This window comes from Taeniopygia guttata, chromosome 26 (genome assembly GCF_048771995.1).
Source record: "Taeniopygia guttata chromosome 26, bTaeGut7.mat, whole genome shotgun sequence".
NCBI classification, from domain to species: Eukaryota; Metazoa; Chordata; class Aves; order Passeriformes; family Estrildidae; genus Taeniopygia; species Taeniopygia guttata.
Genome location: NC_133051.1, coordinates 431,124 through 441,461, shown reverse-complemented (window position 1 = coordinate 441,461; position 10,338 = coordinate 431,124). Strand labels below are relative to the sequence as shown.

Sequence of the window (10,338 nt, the reverse complement as noted above, 5' to 3'; positions counted from 1 at the left end):
CAGCTCTGCTCACACCAGCTCGGGGGTGCTCTGGGTGCAGCTCTCGCAGCCTTTGTCCCCACGTGTCCCCACACTGCCAGGACCCGGCCAGCTCTCCCTCCTCACCCACGGAAATGTTCTCAGCCACCTTTGGTGCCTTCCTCCATCTCCTGAGGTCGTTTTACAGCACTCAGAGAAAAGTATAAAAGGTGTGGGAGAGCTGCCTGCCCCGGACTGTGCAGAGGTGATTGATAGAGCGTGTCACTGCTAAACTGCTCACATCAAAAACCCTTCAGAGGAGCTCCTCACACTGTCCTTCTGTCCTCCAGCGCCATGGAAGTGCAGGTACCACCCTGGCTGTTTACAGAGCGCTTTTCAGCTCTGTCCACAAGCAAACTGAGACATTCCTTTGAGTAGGACCAGTTTGATGGCGTGAAAATGCCAATAATCACAGAAGCACGTGCTGTGACATTGCAGACTTTGCTGCCACAGCCCCCAAATACAGAATTATGGTCAGCACAGCAGCACTGGGTAAGGCTGGCTGCTCAGCACCAGGTATCTTAACTTCAGCAGGAAGATAAATCAGGAGCTTGTTTTGTCCTAAAGCACACATTTTTTTCTCTCTTCTAAAGCAAAATTCTGTTTTGTCTTTCTGACGGGGGTCATTTAATAGCGTGTGAAATGAAATGTCAACAAGAATTAGAACAAATGGCACTGTGAGCCCCCAGAGACGCCAGGTTTCTGCTGGGAAGTGTTTCCAGCCAGGCCCTGAAGGGACAGGAGCAGAGGTCTCAGGTGCTGCTGGCTGATCCTGCAGCCCTCGCCTCACCTGGGCCCTGGGCTGGGCTGGGGGACCCGGCCCCGAGGGGATCCAGCCCTGAGGTGATCCAGCCCTGAGGGGATCCCAACATGGAGGGGATCCTGACCCCAAGGGGACCCGGTCCCAAGGGGATCCCAACCCTGAGGGGATCCCAACACCAAGGGAATCCCACATCTGCTCCAGGGAGGCACAGGAAGGGCAGGATGAGATGGCCACGAAGGAAGGGGAGTTGTGTTCCCATAGCTGGGGTTCATGGAGTCAGAGTCACAGAATGCCCTGAGCTGAAGGGACCCGCAAGGACCATCAAAGTCCCACCCCTGTCCCTGCACAGACCAGGAACACTGTCCAAATGCTCCTGGAGCTCTGGCAGGAGAGCCCCAGGATGGGCTGAGCTCCTGCAGGATCGGCCCCTCGGGAGCTGCCGCGCAGACAGAGCCGAGGCCATAAACAAACCTGCCCTTGGGACCATTGCTTTCATCACCACCGAGCCCATTGTTTATGGGAAGCTCAGAAACGAAGTGAAAACATAAATGTGAGGTATGCAAATAAGTCTCTCTGACAAAATTGTTCACTAGACTCATTATTATGGAAATAAATTTCAAATGTGACTTTTCAGAGCTGCCGAAAGCCATCACTTTGTAGAGCTGTTCTGTGCCTCTCCAATGAGCAAATGCCAAAATTTGTGGTGTGTTGGGAGTGCTTCTCAGATATTGCTTGTTCTGAAAGTAATTCCAGTGAAACAAAGGCCACTGGATAATTAGGAAGTGTCTGCTGTGGTGGGTGAGACCATGAGCTCCTGCTGGGGCTGGGGCTTGGCACACTCAGGTGCCTTCCCCTCATTGTGGCCCATTTGCATTCTGCACAGAGGTTGCAGACCTGTTATTGTGATGTTGCTCACGGCATAAAGCCCAATTAATGAAAGGTTAGGAGGCAATTAAAAATCACAGTGTCCTTTATTTCAAAGTGAAGTTTACAGTGCAGTGCGAGTTCCTGGAATGCTACAAGATCCTTTTGGAAGGCTGAGGCAGCTGCTGTTTGTGCAATTGTTTTGTTTTGGACCTGCAGAATTTTGTGGGTTTATCTAAAGGGATAGAAACAACACAGCAGTCTCAGTTGACCCCAGTAAACAGCTCCTGAATGGATTTGTGCCTCTGCTCTTCAAAGGGTCCTGAGCGTGGGAGAAGAGAACTGAAAGGAGCGGTGTCAGAAGGACCCACCTGGGCAGCAGAACTCACAGATGTTCAGAGATTAGCAGTGAAATTACAGGTGGAGAGGTGCCAGACTGAGTCTCTGAACACACATCAGAAGATCTCAGTGCCACCCCTCACCACCTGCAGGAGGTGACCTGCTCTGGTCACCTTCTGTGGACATCAAGGTCTTTCTAGAAGCAGGGGGTGCTTTGATCAGAGCTGCCTCAGGCATGTTCTGGTGTGGCTGCTGGCCTGAGGGAGTGCACAGGTTCCCTGCTCCACTGAGAGATGTGCTGCTGCCCCAAAGCGGCAGCACGGAGCTCTTTATTGTGTGGGTTGTGTAGGAGAAGTTCAGCCTTTCTCTGACTTGGATTTTACACCTGCAAAATAGAGATGTCAGTGTTTATCTAGGAAGGCAGTGAACTTGAATAAATGGTTGTAGCGTACTCTGACAGGCTTGGTACAGAAATGTCATTAAAATTCACTTCTCTGCAGTTATTTATTCCTTTTGTTATCAGTCCAGTGATATGTGGAGAGGTTTCTTGACTGCAGAGGAACCTGTTGCTCTTATATCTGGTGCAAAAGTGAGTGGGAGCATGCAAGAGCTCCAGCTGCATGAGCTCACTTTGGGCTGCGAACGGTGCTGAAGTGTCCCACATCTGTAATTAAACTGATTCACCTTTCCATGTCAGGCTGGGGGGGGGGGGGAGAAAAGCACTAGGGAAGGTGGATTGGGAAGGGAATGAGGTGCCAAAGCAAATCTCATTTGCCCATCCCATGTGCCAGTTGTGAGCTGGGGACCATCAGTCTCTGGAATCGCCCCTCCAGCTGTGGCTGCAGCCGGAGCTGTCCCCGGGCACTGCCCTGGCAGCTGCTGGGGCAGCTCCCTGCTCGGGCCCCCACCACGCCAGCACAGGCACTTCCCCCCAAAACCAGCCCCAGAACAGCCCCACAAAACCACCGTGTGGCTTGCAGGAACAAAATGGCATTTTGGGAGAATCCATATCGTGAAAAGAAGCAGCAGGAGAGGCAGCAGAAGTGACCAGCCCTTGGAAGCTCTTCTCTTGCTGTAGCAGCTCTTTCCTTCCCTAACTCCCTAAAAATGAGTTTTTTAGCCTTAGGAATGGACCCCCCGAGCTTGCACTGGCACGAACACCAGAGTGGGACAGGGGTTTTGAGCTGTGCTGCCCTGCCCCTCCCGGCTGGGCAGCTCCCTTCTGAGCTGAGCAGGAGAGATGCTCCCCCTGTAGTGACAGAATTTGGGGAAGGACATGAGCAATTTATCCTTAACCTCTGTGCTCTCACTGTGTCCGTGTCCCTGCAATGCTGCTGCCAGCGTGGGGATGTGCAGCAGTGGCCCTGAGGATCCAGGGCAGCCCTGGTCCCACACACGGGTGGGGGCACCAGCCCCGCAGTGATGCCTCGAGAAAGACAGCCCTGATGTCTGAAAGACAGCCCTGAGCAGGGCTCGGGTTTTGAATGATCATTCCTGACAAAGCCTATTACTCAGGGTGGGCAAAAAGCCAATATCCCTTTGGTTCAGAGCCCTCCTGCCACACTGCTGTGAGTGAGCTGTGAGCACAGGGGCACGTGGGGAGAAGGAAAAGGCCTTTCAGTGACAGCTGAATGCAATCTCTTCATCAGCTGAATCTCTGGGAAATCAGGCTTAATTTCCTGCTGCTCCCGGTGGGGTTTGATGTGTTCCAAGCCCCTCCTCAGGCCAGGCTCCAGACCCGTCCATTCACAGCAGCCCAGCCAGGCACAGCCTCCAAGAGGGCCTGAATTCCCCTTGAGGGCTCAGATCTAACTTGGATGTGTCAGCACTTCAGGAGAAACTTTGCCTGTGTCCTAAGCACAGATGATGATTTTGCTGTAAAGTTCCCACATGTGATACTTTTCGAATTTTTACAGAAACGAATGATAGGCAAAATGTACACAGGTCCTGTTGCTTCCCCTGTTCTATCAGCACAAACTGAGCTCCTCTAGAATTATGTACAAGTTTGAATTCCAAGAAAGGAAAAGAATTTGGAAAAGATGAGCTGGGCAGAGGAGACCTGTCCCCCTGCTGTGTCTTTTTTCAGCTCTGTGGTTTTTTCCTACCACTCAGTACTGGAGGGTTGTTTGCAAGAGGGATGTAATTTTCTACCACATCTGAATGGTAGAATTTAAAAATCCCTGTGCTTCAATGCCAAATCATTCAGGCTTTCAGTGCTTTATTTTATGGTTATGTTTTACCATATCTGGCGGTGTGATTGCTTTTCACATCTTACACATAATCCTCAGGAAGCCCTTTCATATCCTCTCAATCTGATTTACTCCCGGGTGAATCCCTGTAGGGCTGTGGCTGCACTCACGCTGCTCATGGGACTTTGGGGCTGCTGTGGGTCCTGTTCTGTGCCTGCTCTCTGCTCTGCTGGGGCTGCAGCACCTCGCCCCGTGTGGGGCAGCCTGGCTGCCAGGTGCTCTGTCCTGTGGAGGGCCAGGTTACTTCAGAAAACCAAGAAACTCCTCTGAAATGGCAGCAAATGCAATTAAAAAGCCTTGAAGTCATTATTCTACACCTGTAGATGAGCCTGCTCTTGATAAAGGTTTTTTTTTCCTGTGGAAAAGGGATCTGGAACAACTGGAAGTTGGGGGTGGTATCAGAGGGGTTCAGTGCCTGGTTGCCCTAATGAGCAGAGAGAAAAACACTAAAAGACCTGCAGAGTTCCATAAAATCTGGTTTGGGCATCTGGTTTACAGTTCCTGACTAGAGGCAACATTAGTCCTTTGCCATAGGATATAATATTACAACACTATTCTTATTTCATTGATTTAACCTGGTCTTCAACAGAGTGGGACAGAAAATTGCATTTCAAAGATAAGTGGAAAAAAGAGATCTAGAGGATGCATTGCATCTTACATGGCAAACTGACTGCTGTGATTACAATTTGTTGTGCTGAGCATTTGAGCTATACTTTCACTAAAAATCCAATTTTACCGTAGAGCAACATATCTAAGTGTACTTTAAAATGGATTATATAGTAAAAGCCCAAGCCTCACATTATATTGTAACTTAAACGAGGTGGTTTTGCTGTTATTTAGCAGTTTCCATCCTGTGTGGCAGCACTTGTCACAAAGTGCATCTATTCCACTTGGAGAAGTTGCTGGGTAAAATACTGCAGGGTGCCTGGCCAGGCAGAGCCTGACTCGAGCCCAAAGCACAGCCTGGTAGCCAGATGAGCTGGCTTCCCTTCTGGCTAGAAGTGTGGCTGTAATCTGTTCAACCAATAATGCAGAAGCGAGGAAAGGGCAGTGGAGTGACAGAAATGGCTGGGAGCACAGGGCGGGGTGGCACAGACCCCCTGTGCCACGCTGTGCCACCTGGCACCCTCCTGGCATAGCCTCTGAGACCCGTGGGGCTCCCATGCATCCTTCCCTTCCTTGGCTGGATGATTCTGCAGATTTGTTATTTATAGTATTTTAGTGTTAAATAATAAATCAGTGTCTGGGAGAGAAGCAACTCCTGTTTGCACCTTCTAAGTCACGTTCCCTCCAGAGCCCAGACCTGGGGAGCACCTTTCCTCTGCCCTCTGATCAGCCTGTGATTCTCCTCACCATTCCCCCGTCGGTCTGTGAGGGGAGGGGGAGTTCTTTGGGGTTTTATTGGGGCTGCACACAGGGTCTGGGAGGAAGCCCCTGGCGCTGGGTCCTGCTGCTCACAGGGTAACCGTGTCCCTTCTCCCTGAGCTGTGTGCTGGACAGCGCCTGCCTGCAGCACAACGGTGACTGCAGCCTGGGTGAGAGGGACAGCTGGCTGGGCTGGGCTGTGCTGATCAGTTCCAGGGAGCTGGGAATTCCCACAGCCATGGAACCCTTGGGTTGGAAGGGATCCTAAAGCTCCTCTTGTCCCAGCCCTCCTGCCATGGGTGCAGGGCCACGACTGGGACTCCACGCTCCTCCTGGGTCCCTTCCATTTCAGGATCTCCTGACTGTGAAATCCTTGTCTGACTTGCTTTTGGTCACCAATTGTTTTCACCCTGAGTATTTTACCTCACAAACAGAACACTCAACACCCAGGGATGTTGGGATAAATGCCCTTTCTCTCAGTTTGTGGTGATTTAGCGGGTGGATTTAATTTGCTCTACTCTCAAGTGCTCTAGGTGCTGGATGTGCTGGCTGCCCACTCTGTTTTGGTATTGCCAGGGGAGCAGTTATTAACGGCACAGAAATTCTCTCCAGCCGTTTTCTCAAGTGGCCCAGCAGCAGTGCAGCAGACCAGAGCTGGGGATGGCCACCTCTGCCAGGAGGGACGGGACGGGCTCTGCCTGCCCCAGGAGGAGCTCCTGCCATGGGGCTGTCCCGCAAGAACGGTGCCCGGTGTGCCCAGGGCCAGCAGCCCTCGCTGTCCCTGCAGGGACTGCAGTGACTCCTGCACCTCGGGCCCACAGGGGCAGCACCAGCAGACACCAGTCCCACAGTGGCATCCCACGGGGGAGCCCAAGCTGCCAGAGCCCCTGGAAGGACACACAGCACAGCCTTTCCTGAGTGCAGGGTCTGTGCTGCAGCAACCCCTGGACATGGCACACCAGCAGCTCCAGCCACAGCCTTTGTTTCTGACAAAAAATGAATCATAAAAGCTGCTGAAATTCATTTTCAGTTCACAGTACATTTGGTGCCAGACTTTCCTGCTGCAATCATGTGAATATATCCTGACACGTACAACGAGCTGCCTGCGTTTGTTTACCCGGGCTGCGCACTTCAGGGCATGCGTGCAGAGCTTTAAAGATACATATTTTTAAATCCTGAACACCAACTTACTACTCAAAATCTTTATCTCCCACCAAACTAACTATTATATCTTACTGTAAAGTTCATGTATTTTCCTTCTCTTTTCTTCCTCCAATGTTTTTTAGCCCTGCTCAGATGGTAACAGACAAATGACGGACAGTGCCAAGGTTTTGGAGTGGCACAACTATAGGAAATGAGTACTTTAGACAATTTTTCAGTATGTGCTGAAAATCTAAGAAGAAATGGTAAAAATAAACTTAAATGTTGCTATGTCAAGTCAAAAGGAAGATTTCATCTGTAGATCTTTTCTCCTTTCCTGAAATCTCATTTTCCCTTTTCACTTCCAAGTCCCGAGGATTGAAAGCTGCACCAAGCAGCGGGTGGGGATGATGGGCCATTCCTTACAGGCATCCAGGACTCCTGCCCTTCTGGGTAATAAATTGTCCACGACGCAGTGTGGATGTGAGATTTCCTTTGGGTCTTTTCCAAACCCTCGGAACTGGCATCTGCTCTGACAGATCTCCCCAGGCAGCAAGGCAAGGCCGGGGTTTTAGATGGAGATTCACAGAGATGAGCCATTTCAGGAGCGTTGTGTGATACGGTTTTGGTTCTCTGCAGGTTTCCTAGTCCAGCTCTGCAGTGCCTTAGGAGCAGGGTGGAAGGGTCTGATGTAAATGGTGAAGGAAAGTTAGCAGGATGTGTGAGAGGTAACGAGTCATGTCGGTGCATCCTCGTCCAGATCCCAAATTGTGCAGAAAGGACAGAACTGGAAAAGAGCCTCTGCTCTTGCTGCTGTTCTGATCCTTCCTGACATCCACCCCTTCGGGAAAGGCTCTGCCATGACCCTGAGTTTGCTGTGAGTGTCAGATGCCTGTGTGTGCAAACTGATGGAGCTGTTTACCTATGTTGGATCTAGGCAGGGCTTTCCCCAGGCAGGAATTCAAGCTTGTTCAATAGAGCTCATTAGGTAATGAGCTTATTCACTAAGCTCATTAGTGGTGGAATTCATCCTGCTCAGCCCTCTACAGCCCAAAATCTTGTATCCCTTCAGCCCCGCTTACTACTCGTCCTGACCCTTAGCTGGAGGGGTGACTTTTACCTAATTTCATCCATTCCCCATGTTTTCATTCAACAGCTGCTTTGCTGAATGACTGTTTCTATTCTTTAATCTGTCCTGCTATTCCCCTCTAGCAGAAAAATATCTAAGAGGGCTGAAATCTTCTGTATCGAGTGTGCCAAGGCTGGAATATCTTGCCAGCTCATTTCATGAACTGAAGCAGAGTGTCTGACTCAGTAGGACTCATCCTGTGCCGTGATGGATGCTCCCAGCATTGATGAACAGACGGCTGGGCAGATGTAAGTAGGCAGGAAAACGAAAGAGGCACCAAGTAAAAGTTGTGATTGCCTCCTGCGAGCTGCCCGTGCTTGCCCATCTGCACACAAGCCTGTGGTCTTGGGGGAAGGTTTGAAGCACACACAGGCATGGCAGAAGCTGGGAATTTCATATTTTGGTTAATTATGCAGAGATAAGAAAGTGAGGTTGGTAAAAAGGGTACCTCAGGTGCAAAGCTGGGTGGGAGACAGGGTTTTAAATCTTCCCGAACCAGCAGCACAACTGAGATGTGTGACAGTGAAGAATGTGTGTTGGCAATAATGCTTCATTGATTCGTGCTCAACGTGGTAAATTTAGGGGCTGTTTCTACTCATTTCAGACACTGATTACTAGAAAAAGGCTCTGCTGCAGTGGAGTAACGGAGGTGTCAGAGCCTGTTCCATCTTCCCTCAAATGAGGCAAGCAGAAAGAAGCAAGAGGAGCTTTTCTCACATTAATATTGATGACAAAGCCCAAGAAATGATGTAAACATCAAAAAAGCCCCACTGAAACAGGATTATGATTGAGAATGAGTTTTGAGCTCAGTGACAGGGCAAGGATGGGTTTCCACCTGCCCTGCCAGGCCAGCAGGAGCTGGAGCAGAGGAGCAGGCACCCCTGCACACCCTGGGGAGGGTTCACTGGGGGCCAGCCTCACCCCGTGCCTGGGTGCCCAGCAGCAGCGGGGCACAGTGCCCTGGAGCACCTGGATTTCATCCAGAAGGGATCAGTCCTCGTGCTCTGCGCTGGGAGCCAAACTGCAGCAGGGACACAGGCTGGCTTTGCTTCCACAGAGCATTCCTGATCCAAACTAAGGCCACAGAGTCGATGGACTCAGGAGAAAGCAGCTCAGAGCAGCTTTCTCTCGCTTCAGCTGTCCCTTTGAAGATAGCTTATTTCTGCCCAGGTTCTGAGAAGAGCTGGCTTGCACAATCCTTTCCCATTGAAAAATAAAGTGCTATTTTTGTTCTTACCACAGTGACTGTAATTAATATTTGAGGAAGATGGCTCCCCTGTGCCCCAGATCATACAAATATAGAGGGAAATGTGTACATGTTGTCTCCAAATTACACCCCAAAAGTGGATGTGGAACATACAGACACGGAATTGAGGATTGTGGCCCCGCTCCTGGAAGTGTCCAAGGCCAGGCTGGATGGGGCTCTGAGACACCTGGGATAGTGGAAGCTGTCCCTGCCATGGCAGGGGGTGGGGACTGATGAGATTTTTCCAACCCAAACCATTCTGGGATTCCATGATTCTAACTGCACGAGAAAATAAGCAAAATTAAATAATAGTAAGAAGTGTTTCCCTTGGTGTAAACAAGGGGAAAAAAGGACTGCCTGGTGGTGGGGTGCAATCTTGTTATCAAGGCTGCACATTTGCATATTAAAGGCTGAAAATGACTCAAGATTTTATCATCTGCTGTTTTCACATCTGATGTGGAACCCTGTTTCTAAAGGCAGGATGAGAAAAACAGCAGCAGTTTGTGACTTTTGGATGGCAGAGGGAGTCACAGGGCCACCAAGAGTGCAGCAAGGATGAAGGATGAAGGCCCAGAACACAAAGCTCAGGGCTCTCACAGTGCTGGGCACGGTGGTGTGGCTGCCAGGAGCTGCCCAGGTGAGCCAGCAGGCTGGGTCTGCTGGGCTGGGGCTCTGGGGGCCAGGGAGCCTTCAGCAAACCCCAGCGTGGAGCACGTCCAGCAGCAGCAGCTGCCTCCCTCTGTCAGTTCAGGACCTAACACTTGAATTATTTGACCTTTCTCTGAGGAGGCCCCACAGCACAGATCCACTGAGACCTCCGAGCCCCGTTCCAGCCCAGCTTGCAGGGGCCCTTTCAGGCTCCTCATTGCACAGGCTCCACACGACCCTTCTCAAGGGCTTTCTGGGCACGGACCTCAGCCAAATTTCACAGCGTCCTGGAGGCAAAAAGCTAAAGCTGATCTGTGTTTTAATTCTGCTGCAGATGGCAGCCCGAGATGAAAGCAGCAGATCCCCGGGCGATGCTGCCCAGCTCTCCCGGAGCAGGGCGGGGAGGGCAGCTGGGAACAGCTCCGAGCCTGCTTAGGAATGGTTCTGAACCTGCTTAGGAATGGTTCTGAACCTACTTAGGAATGGTTCTGAACCTGCCTAGGAACAGCTCTGAGCTTGCCTGGGAAAGGCTCCGAGCCTGCTTAGGAATGGTTCTGAACCTGCTTAGGAACGGCTC

General features: G+C 51.0%; 1 protein-coding gene across 5 annotated transcripts in view; it reads right to left on the bottom strand.

Moving 5' to 3' along the window:
• Positions 1–10,338, bottom strand: part of KCND3 (potassium voltage-gated channel subfamily D member 3) — a 90,065-nt gene that overhangs the window by 63,936 nt on the left and 15,791 nt on the right. The gene's annotated exons all lie outside the window — the stretch shown is intronic.